This window comes from Rattus norvegicus, chromosome 7 (assembly GCF_021556685.1).
Source record: "Rattus norvegicus strain SHRSP/BbbUtx chromosome 7, alternate assembly SHRSP_T2T, whole genome shotgun sequence".
NCBI lineage: Eukaryota > Metazoa > Chordata > Mammalia > Rodentia > Muridae > Rattus > Rattus norvegicus.
In genome coordinates, this window is record NC_141540.1 from 70,628,042 (window position 1) to 70,641,221 (window position 13,180).

General features: G+C 41.3%; 1 long non-coding RNA gene across 1 annotated transcript in view; it reads right to left on the minus strand.

Moving 5' to 3' along the window:
• Nucleotides 1–13,180, minus strand: part of LOC134479706 (uncharacterized) — a 27,232-nt gene continuing 14,052 nt past the window's right edge. The window contains exon 2 of the long non-coding RNA XR_015624734.1: nucleotides 1–1,395. This is a non-coding gene — a long non-coding RNA (uncharacterized LOC134479706). The remainder of the gene's footprint in view (nucleotides 1,396–13,180) is intronic.

The following is a 13,180-nucleotide window of genomic DNA, read 5'->3' on the forward strand; positions in this document are numbered from 1 at the left end:
TTTCAAATAATTTTCTTTGTATTTATTAATTACACAGAATAATGGGTTTCACTATGACATCTCCAAACAAACAGTGTGTTTCAAATATTTTAAAAGCATAATGACAAAGATAGCTAAGAGTCCTGTTGCTTCCCACACTTCAAAGTTATTCTCTAAATATCTTTCAAGATGTAACTGACGTCTGTCTTCAAGTCCCAGCCAACACAGTCTCCAAGTTACATGTAGCCAGTAGTTACTTATTTTAACAAATGACAAGGGCCTAGGATGCAGCTCAAAACTGTCAAAAGCCACTATCCTCAGGGAGATCACACCTGCTGCAGGGATCTTCATCCACAGTCCCCGTGGTAAAGAAAGTGACTTTATTAGGCTGTCTCAAGACTATGCAAGGAGATTTTCTTTAAAAAAAAAGTGGAGCAGTGTGTAGTTTTCATACAGCAGTACACACTGAGGCAGCAAAGGCTTTAGGTCCCAAGCCAGACTTAGAATCTCTCTAGTGCCACCTGGTCTTTACAGTGACTGAACCTAGAATAAGAGTCATGGGCCTCCATTTACTGAAATACTTAGACAGGCAAACCCAGTTCAGTGAGCAGTCGTCAAGTTCACGTAACTGAGTCTACCTCAGAAGGACTGAACCACCTTTCTCAGACACAAAGTTGCACACAGCACATCATCTCAAGAGAATCAATCACTGTGTCCCATCCCAGAAGTATACCACAGAAGAAGAAGATGCGATAAGATGATAAGTCATAAAGCTGGGCTGAAGCGTGCCCTCTGGTTATTAAGTGATGCTCAAGAGTGAGGAGTTACAGAAAAAATGCCGAGTGCTGATTGCTGCAGGAAAATGTACGACGGAGCGGGTGAGGAGGCATTCTGTGCAGCTTGGACATTGGTAGGGCAATTCCCTCAGTTCCAGACACCTTAAAAGATTGGTCCCACACAACATGAGAATGTGCTGGAAACTCTTGGATCTCTAAGCATCTGGAGTGAACCCAAACTCTGAAAGTGAAGATGAGGTCAGCAATCTATTTCAACAAGGCCTCCAAGTGATTCTCACATCTCGTTTTAGAACAAGGACTATGGATAAGTCTAGAATATTCCAGTTCTCATGGCAATGTGACACTGTCTTAGAAAATTCTGTACTTTCTCATGTATTTGATATATGTAGGGTAATACCATTATCCTAGAGGAAAAACAGAGAGAGAAAACTCATGAAAGGCAAGTAGGAAAGGCATTGGTCTCAGTGGTTAAGCTTTTACATAGACAGTCAGTCCTGTGGCAGGCAAGGGTTGTCCTGTAGCAGATGTGGTCACCATCATAGCTGCAGGGTGAGATGGAGCATCTTCACTAGGAAAAGGCCAGGCCAATAGTTCTCTCAATGTAATTCTTGGTCCACACCTAAAGAAAACCAGCCAAAGAATTTTAATATATCATTTCGAATAGTCCTATTTACTATAAAATACTGCAGATATAGTAAGCCGGGGCGGTGCTGGGATAATTTTTATGAAAGGGACCATATTAGAACACTCTGGCAGGCAGGGGTTTTGCTGTTAGTAAAGGAGTATCGCAGCAGGGCATTCTGAGGGAGACGGGTTTTCCAAAATTCAGGTCCGTGACACAGTACTTGTCTAATGGCTTTTGGAATTACTGCTAGAAATATACTGAAGAGCTGCCAAAGAGAGAAACCTGTGACAAACGATCAATTCAAACAAAATATATTCCAGTTTAGAATCCCTAAAATGTTTATCCCGGCCCCAACCCTTCCCTACTATCGGCTTTGGCGGCAGCTCCATTTCCCTTGCCCATCATCATGGAATGGCTGTGTTCCTGGACTCGGCTTAGACCAAGAGGAAGCAGAGCCAAGCTCGCCCCATCCAATCAGCAGCTGTCTGCTTATCTGACCAGAACAGCTCCCTGGGGTAAAGTTCCTCTCCCCGAGATAAGCAATCCTTTCCATTCTGGGAAACAAATTGGCTCTGGGAAAGTAGCGTGTGCAGAGCAAGATTACAGGCGAAATAGAAAGAGAAGCCAGGCCACTACAGGGGAGGGCAAAAGCTATGAAGGCAGAAGAACCCTTAGAAAAGACAAAGCAGAGAGCCTGGAGGGAGTCAGAACTAATACTCAGAGTCCAAGAGATCGTCCACCCTCAGGACACTGGCAGCCATGCGCTTCGAAGGCAATAAACTACAATGAAGGAGAGAGGGGAGTCTGTGTAAAGGCTTCACCTGTGAGAAGTAAAGAACGTTTGCCCTAAGCAGAGCTCTAGAAACGGGCTCTTCACATTGGCTTCCTTCTGTCTTGAGGTTATTAACACCAGTTGAAATGAGGCTATTGGAAACAAGGTAACCAATGGAGTTGAGTCTTACAATCGGTGATGTCTTTCGCTCCACTTTGAGACTTATTACACGGTGCCCATTAATCGCAGGCTGCAGAGAGGAGCTCAGCTGAACTCATAGGGATGTTGTCGGAAGGAAAATACATTTCTACTTAAGGAATCGTTTCCACGTTTCCATTTGATATTTGATAGAACTGACAAAACATCCTTGGATGACTTTAAAGAGTACAACTTGTGGAAGATATTTTAAATGCCAATTCATATTATTCATCATGTTCATGTTCTAATTAATGGGAGGTAGTGTCACGAAGAAGAATCTGAGAAGTGGTACCTTTTTTTTTTTTATTTTATCACAAGTATTAGTACTGATGGGCAACTTATCATAACCTTATTTTTATTCTAAGTACTTAAATTATCTGAGTACATACTCAGAATTGATAATTAGCTTCTAAGAGATGAATTTTCTACATATTTAATGTATATATAACTTGCATTTACTCTCTTCTTCATTTGTGTACTTGATCACGAAATGTGTCTTTGCTTCGTGCTCATAGTTAAATTCCAAAAGAAGCCAGGCAATTTCTAAAACACATATAGAATGCTTAGCTATAACATTGGATTAAAACTACCATTCAGACAGAGGAGCAAGCAAATATGGTAATAACCTTTGCCCTTCACCTAACCCATATAACACACATAGAATTGTTTTGTAATGCAAGTAATCTAGAAAGGTAAAAAAAATATGCTATTTTACTAATATTTTTACTATCTGAGATAAAAATGATAATTTATCTTTAAAAAGACTCAAAATCCAATACTCACTGACCAGAAGTTAAAAGACTGACCAGAGAGTCCAGCCTCACAATCTCTAATATTTTATCTATAAGGAAAAAGTATATAAAACACAGAGACTGGCCACTTCATGGAGCGCTTTCAAAACCTCGGAATGCTTACTATGTGTGAGAAAAATATACATATTTATTGAGTTTTGAGGAGAACATCAAGTATTGCAGTTTTTGTTTTTAACCGTAAGGTTGGAGACATGACTGAGCAATTCCGAACACTAAGTTTTCCTTCCCAGAACCCAGACTGGATTCCCAGCACTAGCATAGCAACCTACAATCAACTGCAATTCTAGTTTCAGGGAGCCTGATACCCCCTTTGGACTCTGGGGGACATGGTGCAGACATATATGCAGGATTGACACTCACACACATAAAACTATTTAAAAAAGAATAGCTTTTGCTCCATAGCCCAGGCTGTCAAACTCAGAAACATGTACCCCAGCACATCAGTGTCACATCAGGCTAGCAAGCTAGATGGCTTCTGGTTTTATTTCCTTATGCAAGAGAGGAGCTTAGCTATTCCGCATTGGCTGAGGTTGAACCTCATACTGTGCTCTGAATTAGGTAATAAAAAAAAAAGCATCACAAGGAAAAGTTTAAAAATGTAAAAATATTGTCTACCTTAGGGTAAAGTGGCATTTTAAGTAAATGAAAGTTTTCCAGGTTTGGGATGTTTATGGAATATTAGTTCTTACTAGGCTAGCCAGATGTGATAGGGAAAAAAAGAAAGCAACAAGACAAAACAGAGCTCTCAGGAACTCACACGTCCTCTCTCTCCTTCCTGCTCGCTGATATTCTTGAACTTGATCCACCATTTCTGGTCTTTCAATTACTAATAGAAATGAAATGCTTCCCTTTCTTTTGCACCAAGAATAATTCATTATCTTCCTATTTCTCTTTATTCAGAGTTCATGCACATTGCCTGAGCATTATACTAGAACTAAGGGAAAAGAGAAAGAGAGAGAGAGAGAGAGAGAGAGAGAGAGAGAGAGAGAGAGAGAGAGAGGAGAAGCTGCAACCCAGAAACTCTCACCTTAAGCAATATAATGGGAAAGGCAGTCAATAAAATACGGATTTCACCAGAGCACAGTGACGAATAGTGAACACAGCATTTATCTAATGCATTTAAATGAAATATCAGCGCCAAGGCTTCTTAGCACAAGTGATCTTTTGCTTAGCCATGGACAAAACTTTTGAAGAATCAATGGAAAGGCTTAAGATCATATAATTGTGTGTGCTGCCATTTGAAGGTTTAAAATCTGTCAAGTGTTAGGTAGAGCATGTGTGTGGCAGTGGACTTTTCCTGAAAAGCAATAACTTCGGCCGGTGTAGATTCACGAAGCCATAGAGAGGTAGGCATCCTACCACGTGGCCTGGGTGATAAGGAGTCGGAATGTTTTCTTGACTATAATGGAGAGACGCTTTAAAGGACATGATTTAAAGTTGCTTTTAAAGAAACACTGATCTGACAACACAGTGAAAAGTACCAGCCAGATAAAAGAGGGTTGCCGTAACAGGAACAGTACATGGCTGTGTCGGAATAAAGCAACTTGGATAAGAAGGTGAATGACAGGGATGGGTGATGGGGGAAGGGATCTACCAGAGTTAGGGATCGACCCAGGCTCAGTGTTTGTAGGATGGGACACGTGTATTACGCTATTCGGTAGGCAGCTATCTCAGTAACACAGACATCTAAGATGGTAAGAAATACAGCCAAAGGAGGGGAAGAGTAAATTACTGCTAAAGCTACAGAGATGTGAAAAAAAAGTGTTTCAAAATAATAGCATATGATTCTCCATGATACTTCTGTCAAGCCAGAGTTCTCGTCACAGTGCTTTGGTTTTCGGCAAATCCCTTTGAATCCACCGTTATGGGAAGGATGGATGGCCATGAGATATGGAATAGGACTTCTCTGCATAAAGATGGTAAAAGCATTCTTAAACTATAAGTAACCTGATATCCATCACGAAAGCAAGGGTTTTCGTGGGGGGGGGGGGGTAGGCTGATGTTCAATATTAAGACAAGAGGGTAGAATTAAGAAGGGATATTTTCAATAACAAATGGGACATCTATAATACATACCCCTCTCTCCTCAGTTTGCAGGGAACATGCTAGAGGAGGGGTCAGAAAGAATGTAGTACCAGAGGTCAGGAAAACTGCTGGAAAGCAGGGTCTTCTAGGTCACGTGATGCACGAACTTGTAGCAGTTGTGTTTGTTGGTACAGAGAAAGCCATCCAACTTTACTTCAGGGGCAGGGGAGTGGCTGAGGAGGTCCCACCCGTATCTGAAAGGCTATTGGTAGGCAAATGTGACCTCTGGTAGGTTGTGCATGCTCTAATAGATGGCCCATGCATGGGCAGAGGACCATGGTTGGACTCTGTGTTCAAAAGAAAGGGGAAGGAGGCAAGGACAGGAGAGGTGAATCAATGGTTAAGAGGTTTGTTGTTTTCCCAGAAGCCCTCTGTGTTCCCAATACTCAACCGTCTGTAATTCCATCTCCAGGGGGATTCAACATGCTTCAGCCACCCACATACATGGTACACACACATGTATATGTGCATACAGATAAAAATAACTTTAACGGCCCGCAGCAGCTCTCTGCTCCCAGACCCCGTGGGAAAGAGACCTCACCGCCTGGTCAGGTGGGCACTCCTGAGGCCGCAGAGCGGAAGAGACCACCAACACTGCCCACCCCTGCCCACATCCCTGGCCCAAGAGGAAACTGTATAAGGCCTCTGGGCTCCCGAGGGGGAGGGCCCAGGAGCGGCAGGGCCCCTGCCTGAGACACCGCCGGAACCTGAAGGAAACAGACCAGATAAACAGTTCTCTGCACCCAAATCCCGTGGGAGGGAGAGCTAAACCTTCAGAGAGGCAGACAAGCCTGGGAAAACAGAAGAGACTGCTCTCTGCACACACATCTCGGACGCCAAAGGAAAACACCAAAGGCCATCTGGAACCCTGGTGCACTGAAGCTCCCGGAAGGGGCTGCACAGGGCTTCCTGGTTGCTGCCGCTGCAGAGAGCCCGTGGGCAGCACCCCACGAGCGAACTTGAGCCTCAGGACCACAGGTAAGACCAACTTTTCTGCTGCAAGAAAGCTGCCTGGTGAACTCAAGACACAGGCCCACAGGAACAGCTGAAGACCTGTAGAGAGGAAAAACTACACGCCCGAAAGCAGAACACTCTGTCCCCATAACTGACTGAAAGAGAGGAAAACAGGTCTACAGCACTCCTGACACACAGGCTTATAGGACAGTCTAGCCACTGTCAGAAATAGCACAACAAAGTAACACTAGAGATAATCTGATGGCGAGAGGCAAGCGCAGGAACCCAAGCAACAGAAACCAAGACTACATGGCATCATCGGAGCCCAATTCTCCCACCAAAACAAACATAGAATATCCAAACACACCAGAAAAGCAAGATCTAGTTTCAAAATCATATTTGATCATGATGCTGGAGGACTTCAAGAAAGACGTGAAGAACTCCCTTAGGGAAACACAGGAAAACATTCATAAACAAGTAGAAGCCTACAGAGAGGAATCGCAAAAATCCCTGAACGAATTCCAGGAAAACACAATCAAACAGTTGAAGGAATTAAAAATGGAAATAGAAGCAATCAAGAAAGAACATATGGAAACAACCCTGGATATAGAAAACCAAAAGAAGAGACAAGGAGCTGTAGATACAAGCTTCACCAACAGAATACAAGAGATGGAAGAGAGAATCTCAGGAGCAGAAGATTCCATAGAAATCATTGACTCAACTGTCAAAGATAATGTAAAGCAGAAAAAGCTACTGGTCCAAAACATACAGGAAATCCAGGACTCAATGAGAAGATCAAACCTAAGGATAATAGGTATAGAAGAGAGTGAAGACTCCCAGCTCAAAGGACCAGTAAATATCTTCAACAAAATCATAGAAGAAAACTTCCCTAATCTAAAAACAGAGATACCCATAGGCATACAAGAAGCCTACAGAACTCCAAATAGATTGGACCAGAAAAGAAACACCTCCCGTCACATAATAGTCAAAACACCAAACGCACAAAATAAAGAAAGAATATTAAAAGCAGTAAGGGAAAAAGGTCAAGTAACATATAAAGGCAGACCTATCAGAATCACACCAGACTTCTCGCCACAAACTATGAAGGCCAGAAGATCCTGGACTGATGTCATACAGACCCTAAGAGAACACAAATGCCAGCCCAGGTTACTGTATCCTGCAAAACTCTCAATTAACATTGATGGAGAAACCAAGATATTCCATGACAAAACCAAATTTACACAATATCTTTCTACAAATCCAGCACTACAAAGGATAATAAATGGTAAAGCCCAACATAAGGAGGCAAGCTATACCCTAGAAGAAGCAAGAAACTAATCGTCTTGGCAACAAAACAAAGAGAATGAAAGCACACAAACATAACCTCACATACAAATATGAATATAACGGGAAGCAATAATCACTATTCCTTAATATCTCTCAACATCAATGGCCTCAATTCCCCCCAAAAAAGACATAGATTAACAAACTGGATACGCAACGAGGACCCTGCATTCTGCTGCCTACAGGAAACACACCTCAGAGACAAAGACAGACATTACCTCAGAAAGAAAGGCTGGAAAACAATTTTCCAAGCAAATGGTCAGATGAAGCAAGCTGGAGTAGCCATTCTAATATCAAATAAAATCAATTTTCAATTACAAGTCATCAAAAAAGATAAGGAAGGACACTTCATATTCATCAAAGGAAAAATCCACCAAGATGAACTCTCAATCCTCAATATCTATGCCCCAAATACAAGGGCACCTACATATGTAAAAGAAACCTTACTAAAGCTCAAAACACACATTGCACCTCACACAATAATAGTGGGAGATTTCAACACCCCACTCTCATCAATGGACAGATCATGGAAACAGAAATTAAACAGAGATGTAGACAGACTAAGAGAAGTCATGAGCCAAATGGACTTAACGGATATTTATAGAACATTCTATCCTAAAGCAAAAGGATATACCTTCTTCTCAGCTCCTCATGGTACTTTCTCCAAAATTGACCATATAATTGGTCAAAAAACGGGCCTCAACAGGTACAGAAAGATAGAAATAATCCCATGCTTTCTATCGGACCACCACGGCCTAAAACTGGTCTTCAATAACAATCAAGGAAGAATGCCCACATATACTTGGAAATTGAACAATGCTCTACTCAATGATAACCTGGTCAAGGAAGAAATAAAGAAGGAAATTAAAAACTTTTTAGAATTTAATGAAAATGAAGGTACAACATACCCAAACTTATGGGACACAATGAAAGCCGTGCTAAGAGGAAAACTCATAGCGCTGAGTGCCTGCAGAAAGAAACAGGAAAGAGCATATGTCAGCAGCTTGACAGCACACTTAAAAGCTCTAGAACAAAAAGAAGCAAATACACACAGGAAGAGTAGAAGGCAGGAAATAATCAAACTCAGAGCAGAAATCAACCAAGTAGAAACAAAAAGGACCATAGAAAGAATCAACAGAACCAAAAGTTGGTTCTTTGAGAAAATCAACAGGATAGATAAACCCTTAGCCAGACTAACGAGAGGACACAGAGAGTGCGTCCAAATTAACAAAATCAGAAATGAAAAGGGAGACATAACTACAGATTCAGAGGAAATTCAAAAAATCATCAGATCTTACTATAAAAACCTATATTCAACAAAACTTGAAAATCTTCAGGAAATGGACAATTTCCTAGACAGATACCAGGTACCGAAGTTAAATCAGGAACAGATAAACCAGTTAAACAACCCCATAACTCCTGAGGAAATAGAAGCAGTCATTAAAGGTCTCCCAACCAAAAAGAGCCCAGGTCCAGACGGGTTTAGTGCAGAATTCTATCAAACCTTCATAGAAGACCTCATACCAATATTATCCAAACTATTCCACAAAATTGAAACAGATGGATCACTACCGAATACCTTCTACAAAGGCACAATTACTCTTATACCTAAACCACACAAAGGCACAACAAAGAAAGAGAACTTCAGACCAATTTCCCTTATGAATATCGACGCAAAAATACTCAACAAAATTCTGGCAAACCGAATCCAAGAGCACATTAAAACAATCATCCACCATGACCAAGTAGGCTTCATCCCAGGCATGCAGGGATATTTTAATATACGGAAAACCATCAACGTGACCATTATATAAACAAACTGAAAGAACAAAACCACATGATCATTTCATTAGATGCTGAGAAAGCATTTGACAAAATTCAACACCCCTTCCTGATAAAAGTCCTGGAAAGAATAGGAATTCAAGGCCCATACCTGAACATAGTAAAAGCCATATACAGCAAACCAGTTGCTAACATTAAACTAAATGGAGAGAAACTTGAAGCAATCCCACTAAAATCAGGGACTAGACAAGGCTGCCCACTCTCTCCCTACTTATTCAATATAGTTCTTGAAGTTCTATCCAGAGCAATCAGACAACAAAAGGAGGTCAAGGGGATACAGATCGGAAAAGAAGAAGTCAAAATATCACTATTTGCAGATGATATGATAGTATATTTAAGTGATCCCAAAAGTTCCACCAGAGAACTACTAAAGCTGATAAACAACTTCAGCAAAGTGGCTGGGTATAAAATTAACTCAAATAAATCAGTTGCCTTCCTCTATACAAAAGAGAAACAAGCCGAGAAAGAAATTAGGGAAACGACACCCTTCATAATAGACCCAAATAATATAAAGTACCTTGGTGTGACTTTAACAAAGCAAGTAAAAGATCTGTACAATAAGAACTTCAAGACACTGAAGAAGGAAATTGAAGAAGACCTCAGAAGATGGAAAGATTTCCCATGCTCATGGATTGGCAGGATTAATATAGTAAAAATGGCCATTTTACCAAAAGCAATCTACAGATTCAATGCAATCCCCATCAAAATACCAATCCAATTCTTCAAAGAGTTAGACAGAACAATTTGCAAATTCATCTGGAATAACAAAAAACCCAGGATAGCTAAAGCTATCCTCAACAATAAAAGGACTTCAGGGGGAATCACTATCCCTGACTTCAAGCAGTATTACAGAGCAATAGTGATAAAAACTGCATGGTATTGGTACAGAGACAGACAGATAGACCAATGGAATAGAATTGAAGACCCAGAAATGAACCCACACACCTATGGTCACTTGATTTTTGACAAAGGAGCCAAAACCATCAAATGGAAAAAAGATAGCATTTTCAGCAAATGGTGCTGGTTCAACTGGAGGTCAACATGTAGAAGAATGCAGATCGATTCATGCTTATCACCCTGTGCAAAGCTTAAGTCCAAGTGGATCAAGGACCTCCACATCAAACCAGACACACTCAAACTAATAGAAGAAAAACTAGGGAAGCATCTGGAACACATGGGCACTGGAAAAAATTTCCTAAACAAAACACCAATGGCTTATGCTGTAAGATCAAGAATCTACAAATGGGATCTCATAAAACTGCAAAGCTTCAGTAAGGCAAAGGACACTGTGGTTAGGACAAAACGGCAACCAACAGATTGGGAAAAGATCTTTACCAATCCTACCACAGATAGAAGCCTTATATCCAAAATATACAAAGAACTCAAAAAGTTAGACCGCAGGGAAACAAATAACCCTATTAAAAAATGGGGTTCAGAGCTAAACAAAGAATTCACAGCTGAGGAATGCCGAATGGCTGAGAAACACCTAAAGAAATGTTCAACATCTTTAGTCATAAGGGAAATGCAAATCAAAACAACCCTGAGATTTCACCTCACACCAGTGAGAATGGCTAAGATCAAAAACTCAGGGGACAACAGATGCTGGCGAGGATGTGGAGGAAGAGGAACACTCCTCCATTGTTGGTGGGATTGCAAACTGGTACAACCATTCTGGAAATCAGTCTGGAGGATCCTCAGAAAATTGGACATTGAAGTGTCTGAGGATCCAGCTATACCTCTCTTGGGCATATACCCAAAAGATGCCCCAACATATAAAAAAGACACGTGCTCCACTATGTTCATTGCAGCCTTATTTATAATAGCCAGAAGCTGGAAAGAACCCAGATGCCCTTCAACAGATGAATGGATACAGAAAATGTGGTACATCTACACAATGGAATATTACTCAGCTATCAAAAACAACGGCTTTATGAAATTCGTAGGCAAATGGTTGGAACTAGAAAACATCATCCTGAGTGAGCTATCCCAATCACAGAAAGACATACATGGTATGCACTCATTGATAAGTGGCTATTAGCCCAAATGCTTGAATTACCCTAGATGCCTAGAACAAATTAAACTCAAGACAGATGATCAAAATGTGTATGCTTCCCTCCTTCTTTAAAAGGGGAACAAGAATACCCTTGGCAGGGAAGAGAGAGGCAAAGATTAAAACAGAGACTGAAGGAACACCCATTCAGAGCCTGCCCCACATGTGGCCCATACATATACAGCCACCCAATTAGACAAGATGGATGAAGCAAAGAAGTGCAGACCGACAGGAGCCGGATGTAGATCGCTCCTGAGAGACACAGCCAGAATACAGCAAATACAGAGGCGAATACCAGCAGCATACCACTGAACTGAGAATAGGTCCCCCGTTGAAGGAATCAGAGAAAGAACTGGAAGAGCTTGAAGGGGCTCGAGACCCCATATGTACAATAATGCCAAGCAACCAGAGCTTCCAGGGACTAAGCCACTACCCAAAGACTATACATGGACTGACCCTGGACTCTTACCTCATAGGTAGCAATGAATATCCTAGTAAGAGCCCCAGTGGAAGGGGACGCCCTGGGTCCTGCTAAGACTGAACCCCCAGTGAACTAGTCTATGGGGGGAGGGCGGCAATGGGGGAGGGTTGGGAGGGGAACACCCATAAGGAAGGGGAGGGGGGAGGGGGATGTTTGCCCGGATAGCGGGAAAGGGAATAACACTCGAAATGTATATAAGAAATACTCAAGTTATTTAAAAAAAAATAACTTTAAAAGAAGAAGCCATGAAGTTGGGAGGGGCACCTAATGGAGGAGAGGTCTGGGGGAAGTTGGAGGGGTCTACTGAGACTGTATATGCTCAAAAGATGTCGCTTATGTGTTTGAAATTCTCAACCGACACATTTAAAAAGATAATGTAGACCTTGTAAAGGAAGGAAGCTTGTGAAACTGCTGTATTAATCTTAAAAATAATCAGGTCAGCACACATCCATAAATTTAGCCTTTTGATAAAGGATAAAAATTTACAGTAATATTGGTAATGTGGGTAGAAGTGTCAAAAGCCAGGAAACCTAGCTGTTTCTTGACTACATAACTAAGAACATATCTCAGCTGTGTTCAATTTACAGCTAACGTGCCTGATTACCTATTCATAACCTTGAGTTTGAAACACAAAGCTGCAGGAAACTGGGTGTTGGGGTACATGACTCTCCCATTCTGTGGGAGGTGGGATCAGCAGGATTAGAGGTTCCAGATGATCCTTGTCTCTACAACAGATTCAAACCCAGCCTGAACTACTCGACAGCCTGTGCTACTCGACAGCCTGTTCCAGAGCAGCAGAGAATTCAGGAAAAATAAAACGTTCTCTAATAATGCCTGATAAGGTGGTTGGAACATCTAGAAATCTCTTACAATTCAATAATAAAAAGATTAGTGATGCAAATAGAAACTGGCCATATGTGTGTATTTTTTTTTCCCAAAGAAGGCATACGATTGGAGAGAAACACAAACCACAATGAAATTCCACTTCTTTGTCCCTAGGGTAGCTCTTATAGAAAATACAGATGATTTTGGCTTAAAAGAAAAAAAAAGAAAAGAAAAGAAAAAGGAAAGTGAGAGAGAAAGCATGCAGTAGGGGATACGGACAGTAGGACCACCAACACCAAACGTATTCTTCAATAGCTGAACTGCAGGTTTTCTGAGTTGTATCTCAGTGCAGCTATTAACAAACACTGCAGGTTGGGGACATGACAGAAACCTTTCCCAGTGGCCAGGACTTATTA